Genomic DNA, 8,818 nt, shown 5'->3' with positions numbered 1-8,818 from the left:
TGCATTGTATTGTCCTGTCTTGTTCTTGTCTTGGTCTTGTCTTCTATTGTCTTAGCCTTGTCTTCTCTTGACTTGTCCTTGTCTTGTCTTGTCTTTTATAGGACTTGTCTTGTTCTTGTCTTTTCTTGTCTTGTCTTGTCTGTAGCTGCCTGCAGCCACATGTAAACCGGGTTACCAGTTGAGAGAATTTTGGGGTTATAGGGAAGAGGGGCGAAAAGAAAGCGCGGCTAAGTCAATGTTCACTGATCAAAGTCCTCAACTTTAATGGCGCCAGACCTTTTAACAGTTTGGTCAAACCCTTACCCCCAGACTCCAGGCTGAGTTCCGATGGAAGTTGTCTAGCTTCTCTTGGAGGTCTTCGTCTTGACTGCTCCAGCAGCTGGGTGGGTCACCTGTTTAATTCAGGAATTCCTATACCTGGAGGAACAATGAACTTAACCTTTACTTTGAGCGCTCCACCCTAGGTGGAGCAGGATCCTGGCTAACTGGGAGAAGTTAACCTTGACCAAAGTCAAACTCTGACCAAGTGCAAGACTGCCCCAATATGGCTCTGAACATGTCCTCCCTTTTTTTTTATTAATTTAAACATGAGGAGGTAGAAAACAAGTGGATAAATATCCTTCATAAGAAGGCGGGCCTTAACCAGGAGGGGAAGCATTGACCGTAATTCCTCTTAAATATTGTATAACGTCATTTTCAGAGGAGGGGTAATAGGCTCCCTTATTATTTTAAGGACAGCCTCTCGACGTTAACCCCTATGCAATTAGGTGTACTTCCTGGGGACTCAGAAGCAGAAATTCACCTCCCCATGCAGTGCTTTGCCTCACATGTCTCGCTGGTACCCATGTTTGTTCATAAACAAACACACATAGATCTGAGTTCTATGTGGCTCCCTCTTTGGAGATCCACTTGTGTAAGTTTTGAAGCCAGGGGGGTCTGTAAGTGTCTTTAACAGACATGTAATCTCTCCATCCAGGTGAGCCTGGGTGGAGACAGCCAGTCTGCTTAACAGACAAGGTCAAGAGTTAAAGGTGGAATAGGATTAACTTGTCCCAGAAGTATCCAATTCAGTTGTAAATTAACAACTTTAAGGACCCAAAGCTTGGCCTCTGAGGTGGGAGAGGTAGCCTTGTGAATCAAGAAATAAGCTGTTACTTCTCAGGAAAAGTGGAGACTATATGTTAAATTAACACAGCTGGCTGAAGATTGTTAGCCATCTTCAAAATTGGAATCTTCAATATTGGAATTATTTCTAGACCAGTCTATGGTTGAGTCAGCTGAACACAATAAGGAGAAGAGTCATTTTAACTCTTCTTTAGATTAATTTTTCCTAAGCTAGCTTAACAGTCTCTATGTTCTGTCCCACAAAGTCTAAAAGCTTGAAGCTAGGCAATTTATCTAACCTGGGACATTTAACAATTAAGGTAAGTCAAGAACATATAGCCAATATAGCTCTTATGTTACCATGGTCTGGGCATTCAGCAAGCACACAGTCAGCATATCTTCTGCAGCATTCTGTGGAAAAAACAGAGGACATGCCTTCTCCCCCAATATTAAATCAGGATCATGGCATATGTTAGTAAGTGAATTCCTTCATTTCACCTAGACATCAATATGCCTAATTACAAGATGTCATATACATTTAGCAAGGAGTTTCTTGGCATCCAAATTTTAAAATTTTCTTAAAAACATGCAAGCATAATTTAAATTATATGCACAGGGACACAATTTCCCCTCTCTTCTTTCTTCCAAGAAGATATTGTTTTATTAATTTAAGTTGGAACACAAAGTATAAACCATAACATAGGCAATAACTATGTAATTATATAAAATAAACATAGCATTTTTAGTTGTTTTTTCTGTTAGAGCAGTTGTAACTAGACAGCCTAAAAATGAATCATTAGTCACATGCACATATTTTTTTAATCTTCTAAATTAGAAATATGAATATCATTTATCTGTAATAACAAGTCCTCTAGGATTAACACCATTACGTGGTAGAGGTAGAAATTGAGGACATAAAGAACAAATCTTTACAATTTGATGTGCACAAATACAAAATTATTTCAAATACCTAAAGGACAGTCATTTAGAGAACATATCCTTTGTTCTTAGAAATTTGAATCACATTTGCATAAACTGTAGAAATTAAGAATTAGCAGTATTAAAAATGGACCAATTTTAAGCAATTATAAACCATGAGCTATATATATCTACTATTATTAAAAGCTTGACCTTTAACATCTTAAAAATAGCTGCTATAGCACCCAATTCAGGTATCTGTGTTGAAGCAGGGAGAAACTTAAAGGAATAAACATGTGATCTGATAGTACAAATTATCTTTTGGATAACAATTATTAATTTTGCCTAAAAAATGCTTGCCATGTAATAGATCAACCATTAATAATAAATTTGATTGTTGCTTGAAGCAAGGAACAAACATTTCCTACCTTGAAAACAGAGGTTTAAGACCTTTTGTGGCAAGCTTAAAATGAGGTAAATAAGATAAAGCCAATTAATATATCCTAACAACCTTTGAAAGCCATTTACCTAAAAATTCTAAAAGTCCATAGGAGCAAGGGCCTGTAACAAACATTCTATGAACATTTTACACTGAAAAGTTTAAGATCTTAACTTCTAGTATTGAAACAGAGACAAAACATTTTTTTTTATCTGTCCTAGGATCCACCTTTAGTCCTTGGCAAGGACTAGATCTGAGCCTTTTAACTAAGACCAGACCCAAACCTGCTAGGACGTTTTCAGGATTAAACAAAAGAAACCTGTAATTCCATGGTCAAAGGAACCTACTTGATATCAAATACATTTCCACAGAGATATCCTTTTTAATCTTGGAGGGTTAAATTTTGCTCCTACCATTGTAGCCTATAAACTTGTGGAAAAGTGGCAATGGGCCTCTAAAACCCATAGCTGCATCACTCTCAAAATTATCATAATTACAAAATGTTAAGAATTATGAGCCTGTAAACTGAAAACTGTAGCCAATGACACACTGATTTTTATTGTAACTCAATGTTTTCTTGCAATATTAGAGCACAATTGTAATTTTGGAAGCAAATCTCAATTTTAAACAATCTATTTTCTTTAAAATCAATGGCAAACACATATTTACAGCACAAGGTTTGTCTGCCAGTTCTTATATTCAAGTGTATGACAGTGTAACTTATTAAAGAGACAATATTTTAAATCTTAATCTTCATTAAGTCCAATCTCCAGGCCAAGATTCACATGAAACACCATGCCAATTTAGGAGCGTCCCAAAGGCCTGTATTTCCTGGACTGCGTCATGCCACGTGTTGTTCAAAATGGCGACTACCCTTAACTACCAGCTTTAACCATCATGCCACGTGTTGTTTAAAAATGGCGACTACCCTAAACTAACCTAACTTTTGTTAATAACATTATACCTTTTAAATCATATGCAGTGACTTAAGCCAATACTCTATAGTCAAGACATGTAAAATATACCTTTAAATCCAATTATAAACAAGAACAAAGCATGAGTGGCATTAGGCCACGTGTAGTTAGTTAAGATAGCTCTAACACTGAATCACCAGTTTTAAACTAACCTTTTCTTAATAACACTATACCTTTTACATAATACCCAATTAATTTATAACTCTTAAGTCAAGAAATGTAAAGCCTTATACCATTAAAACCAATTAGAAACAAGTATGAAGCGACTACATGAATTTCACAAGCCAAACCAAAGTCTTCTCAAATCTTGAGGCTTCTGGGCTATTAAAAGCGGCTTTTTCCCCAGCCATGCTTGCCTCTTGGATGAGTGAGCTACGCTGCTGCGGCGCGCCTTTAAATCAATCTCCACACAAACTGTGGCTGGCTCAAGAGGTTGCCAGCAGATGAAATCCTTACCAATTTTCCTTTTTAACATGAAACAGTCATTCACACAACGACACAGAGAGGACATAAACATACACATAGACAGTCGGTGCACCGGGACAAACACGGAAAGATACACAGAAAGTTAAGCGTGCTTGTTAAGCAATTGCATCCATTTTCCTCTTTAAACAGCTCTTAGAAGCTGTGGACATATGCCTATTTTTAAAAACCCCTTTCTTTTCGCCGAAATCAGCTCTTACGAGCTTTGGGCAAATGCCTACCAAATTCCTTCCCCATATTTCCCTATCTTTTCAACCCAAGCAGTCCCTGTGCCGGGTCCGCACAGTTTGCTTGAAAAACTGTATCCCTTCCTGCACTCACAACAATAGACACGAATTCACTAGCACTAGTTTTGACCTCTATGTTGCTTACCGTGCGGATACTACTTCTTACCACCTTTTCTGCGAAGCTTCGCTGGATAGGGCTACCTCAGGAAATTCTCTCGTACCAGGTCGCCCCACGTTGGGCGCCAATTATGTAGCTACCTGCAGCCACATGTAAACCGGGTTACCTGTTGAGAGAATTTTGGGGTTATAGGGAAGAGGGGCGAAAAGAAAGCGCGGCTAAGTCAATGTTCACTGATCAAAGCCCTCAACTTTAATGGCGCCAGACCTTTTAACAGTTTGGGCAAACCCTTCCCCCCAGACTCCAGGCTGAGTTCCGGTGGAAGTTGTCTAGCTTCTCTTGGAGGTCTTCGTCTTGACTGCTCCGGCAGCTGGGTGGGTCACCTGTTTAAGTCAGGAATTCCTATACCTGGAGGAACAATGAACTTAACCTTCACTTTGAGCGCTCCACCCTAGGTGGAGCAGGATCCTGGCTAACTGGGAGAAGTTAACCTTGACCAAAGTCAAACTCTGACCAAGTGCAAGACTGCCCCAATATGGCTCTGTACATTGTCTTTTCTTGGTTTTGTCTTCTCTTGGTCTTGTCTTGGACTTGTCTTGGTCTTATCTTTTATTGGTCTTGCCTCGGTCTTGTCTTGGTGTTGTCTTGATTTCTTGTGGTCTTGTCTTGTCTTGTCTTATCTTGTCTTGTCTTGGACTTGTCTTGTCTTCTCTTGTCTTAATCTTGTCTTGGACTTTTTTTTTGTCTTGTCTTGTCTTGGTCTTGTCTTTTCTTTTCTTGGTTTTCTCTTGGTCTTGTCTTAGTCATGTCTTGGTCTTGTCTTGTCTTCTCTTGTCTTGGTCTTGTCTAGTCTTGTATTGGTCTTGTCTTGGTCTTGTCTTGTCTTGTGTTGTCTTCTCTTGGTCTTCTCTTGTCCTGGTCTTCTCTTGTCCTTGTTTTGGTCTTGTCTTTGTCGTGTCTTATCTTGTCTTGTCTTGTCCTGTCTTGGTCTTGTCTTGTCTTGTCTTGTCTTGTCTTTCTTTTCTTGTCTTGGTCTTGCCTCTATCTTGTTTTGGACTTTTTTGGTCTTGTCTTGTCTTGGTGTTGTCTTGGTCTTGTCTTGTCTTGTCTTCTCTTGGTCTTGACTTGGTCTTGTCTTGGTCGTGTCTTGTCTTGCCTTTTCTTGTCTGTTCTTTTCTTGTCTTGGTCATGTCGTGGTCTTGTTTTGGTCTTGTCTTGGTCTTTTCTTGGTCTTGTCTTGTCTTGTCTTGTATTATCTTGTCTTGTCATGTTCTTGTCTTGGTCTGGTCTTGTCTTGTCTTGTCTTGGTCTTGTCTTGAGTTGGTCTTGTCTTGTCTTGTCTTTCATAGGACTTGTCTTATTCTTGTCTTGTCTTCTCTTTTCTTTGTTTTGTCTTGTCTTGGACTTGTTTTTATCCTGTCTTTTCTTGGTCTTGCCTCAGTCTTGTCTTGGTGGTTTCTTGAATTCTTGTGGTCTTGTCTTTTCTTGTCTTGTCATGTCTTGGTCTTGTCTTTTCTTTTCTTGGTTTTGTCTTGGTCTTGTCTTGGTAATGTCTTAGTCTTGTCTTGTCTTCTCTTGTCTTGGTCTTGTCTAGTCTTGTATTGGTCTTGTCTTGGTCTTGTCTTGTGTTGTCTTATCTTGGCCTTTCTTGTCCTGGTCTTGTCTTGTCCTTGTTTTGGTCTTGTCTTTGTCGTGTCCTATCTTGTCTTGTCTTGTCTCGTCCTGTCTTGGTCTTGTCTTGTCTTGTCTTGTCTTTTCTTGTCTTGTCTTGGTCTTGTCTTAATCTTGTTTTGGACTTTTTTGTCTTGTCTTGTCTTTGTCTTGTCTTGTCTTCTCTTGGTCTTGACTTGGTCTTGTCTTGGTCGTGTCTTGTCTTGCCTTTTCTTGTCTGGTCTTGTCTTGTCTTGGTCCTGTCCTGTCTTGTCTTTTCTTTTCTTGCTCTTGTCGTGGTCTTGTTTTGGTCTTGGATTGGTATTGTCTTGGTCTTGTCTTGTCTTTTCTTGTCTTGTCTTGTCTTGTATTGTCTTGTCTTGTCTTGTCTTGTTCTTGTCTTGGTCTTGTCTTGTCTTGGTCTTGTCTTGTCTTGACTTGGTCTTGTCTTGTCTTGTCTTTTATAGGACTTGTCTTGTTCTTGTCTTTTCTTGTCTTTTCTTGGTTTTGTCTTGTCTTGGTCTTGTTTTGGTCTTGTCTTGGACTTGTTTTGGTCTTGTCTTTGCTTGGTCTTGCCTCTGTATTGTCTTGGTGTTGTCTTGATTTCTTGTGGTCTTGTCTTTTCTTTTCTTGTCTTGTCTTATCTTGTCTTGTCTTGGACTTGTCTTGTCTGGTCATTTTCTTGTCTAAATCTTGTCTTGGAATTTTTTGTCTTGTCTTTTCTTCTCTTGTCTTATCTTGGTCTTGTCTTTTCTCTTCTTGGTTTTGTCTTGGTCTTGTCTTGGTCATGTCTTGGTCTTGTCTTGTCTTCTCTGGTCTTGGTCTTGTCTAGTCTTGTATTGGCCTTGTCTTGTCCTGTGTTGTCTTCTCTTGGTCTTCTCTTGTCCTGGTCTTGTCTTGTCCTTGTTTTGGTCTTGTCTTTGTCGTATCTTATCTTGTCTTGTCTTGTCTTGTCCTTTCTTGGTCTTGTCTTGTCTTTTCTTTTCTTTTCTTGTCTTGGTCTTGTCTTAATCTTGTTTTGGACTTTTTTTGTCTTGTCTTGGTCTTGTCTTGTCTTCTCTTTGTCTTGACATGGTCTTGTCTTGGTCGTGTCTTATCTTGCCTTTTCTTGTCTGGTCTTGTCTTATCTTGGTCTTGTCTTGTCTTGTCTTTTCTTGTCTCAGTCATGCCTTGGTCTTGTCTTTGTCTTGTCTTGTCTTTTCTTATCTTGTCTTGGTCTTATCTTGGTCTTGTCTTGGTCTTGTCGTTTCTTGTCTTGTCTTTTCTAGTCTTTTCTTGTATAATCTTGGTCATGTCTTTTCTTGTTTTGTCTTGGTCTTCTCTTGTCTTGTTTTTTCTTGGTCATGTCTTGTCTTTTCTTGGGCTTGTCTTGTCTTGTCATGTCTTGTCTTGCCGTTGTCTTGTCTTGATCTTGTGATGGTCTTGTTTTGGTCTTGTCTTGGTCTTTTCTTGATTTGTCTTGTCTTGGTCTTTTCTTGTCTTCCCTTATTTTTGTCTTGTCATGGTCTTGTCTTGGTCTTGTCTGGGTTTTGTGTTGTCTTGGTCTTGTCTTGTGTTGTCTTGTCTTGGTCTTTTCTTGTCTTGGTCTTGTCGTGGTCTTGTTTTGGTCTTGTCTTGGTCTTGTCTTGTCTTGGTCTTATCTTGTATTGTATTGTCTTGTCTTGTTCTTGTCTTGGTTTTGTCTTGTCTTGTCTTGGTCTTCTCTTGTCTTGACTTGGTCTTGTCTTGTCTTGTATTTTATAGGACTTGTCTTGTTCTTGCCTTGTCTTCTCTTTTCTTGGTTTTGTCTTCTCTTGGGCTCGTCTTGGTCTTGTCTTGGACTTGTTTTGGTGTTGTCTTGTCTTCGTCGTGCCTCTGTCTTGTCTTGGTGTTGTTTTGATTTCTTGTGGTCTTGTCTTTTCTTTTCTTTTCTTTTCTTTTCTTTTCTTTTCTTTTCTTTTCTTTTCTTTTCTTGTCTTTTCTTTTCTTGTCTTGTCTTGTCTTGTCTTGTCTTTTCTTGTCTTGTCTTGTCTTGGTCTTGTCTTGTCTTTTTCTTGTCTTAATCTTGTCTTGGACTTTTTTTTTGTCTTGTCTTCTCTTGCCTTGTCTTTTCTTTTCTTGGTTTTGTCTTGGTATTGTCTTGTTCTCGTCTAGTCTTCTCTTGTCTTGGTATTGTCTTGTTCTCGTCTAGTCTTCTCTTGTCTTGGTCTTGTGTTGTCTTGTCTTGTCTTGTGTTGTCTTGTCTTGGTCTTCCCTTGTCTTGGTCTTGTCTTGGCCTTGATTTGGTCTTGTCTTTGTCATGTCTTATCTTGTCTTGTCTTGTTTTGTCCTGTCTTAGTCTGTCTTGTCTTGTCTTGTTCTGTCTTGTCTTGTCTTGTCTTGTCTTGTCTTTTCTTGTCTTCTCTTGGTCTTGTCGCTAACTTGTCTTGAACTTTTTTTTGTCTTGTCTTGTCTTGGTCTTGTCTTGGTCTCATTTTGTCCTTTCTTCTCTTGGTCTTGACTTGTTCTTGTCTTGGTGGTGTCTTGTCTTGCCTTGTCTTCTCTTGTCTTGTCTTGTTCTTGTCTTGTCTTATCTTGTCTTGTCTTGTCTTGTCTTGTCTAAGTCAGGTCTAGTCTTGTCTCAGTCAGGTCGTGGTCTTGTCTTGGTCTTGTCTTGTCTTTTCTTGTCTTTTCTAGTCTTGTCTTGTCTGACCTTGTTATTGTCTTGGTCTTGCCTTGGTCTTGTCTTGGTCTTGTTTTGTCTTGTCTTTGTCTTGTCTTGGTCTTGTTGTGGTCTTTTCTTTTCTTTTCTTGTCTTGTCTTGTCTTGTCTTGTCTTGTCTTGTCTTGTCTTGTCTTGTTCTTGTGCTGTCTTGTCCTGGCTTGGTCTTGTGTTTGTCTTGTCTTGGTCTTGTCTTGGTATTGCCTTGTCTTGTCTTGGTCTTGTC

General features: G+C 39.2%; 1 long non-coding RNA gene across 1 annotated transcript; it reads right to left on the bottom strand.

Moving 5' to 3' along the window:
- Positions 1-312: 312 nt before the first annotated feature.
- On the bottom strand, positions 313-4,393 carry LOC127676104 (uncharacterized). The gene is made up of 3 exons (XR_007975660.1): positions 4,291-4,393; positions 1,465-1,515; positions 313-417 (listed from the first exon to the last, which is right to left on the bottom strand). It is a non-coding gene; the product is annotated as an uncharacterized LOC127676104 (long non-coding RNA).
- Between the last annotated feature and the right edge of the window lie 4,425 nt (positions 4,394-8,818).

This window comes from Apodemus sylvaticus, unplaced genomic scaffold, assembly GCF_947179515.1.
Source record: "Apodemus sylvaticus unplaced genomic scaffold, mApoSyl1.1 scaffold_74, whole genome shotgun sequence".
NCBI classification, from domain to species: domain Eukaryota; kingdom Metazoa; phylum Chordata; class Mammalia; order Rodentia; family Muridae; genus Apodemus; species Apodemus sylvaticus.
The sequence above is the reverse complement of the archived record's forward strand: the minus strand, read 5'-3'. Positions and strand labels throughout refer to the sequence as shown.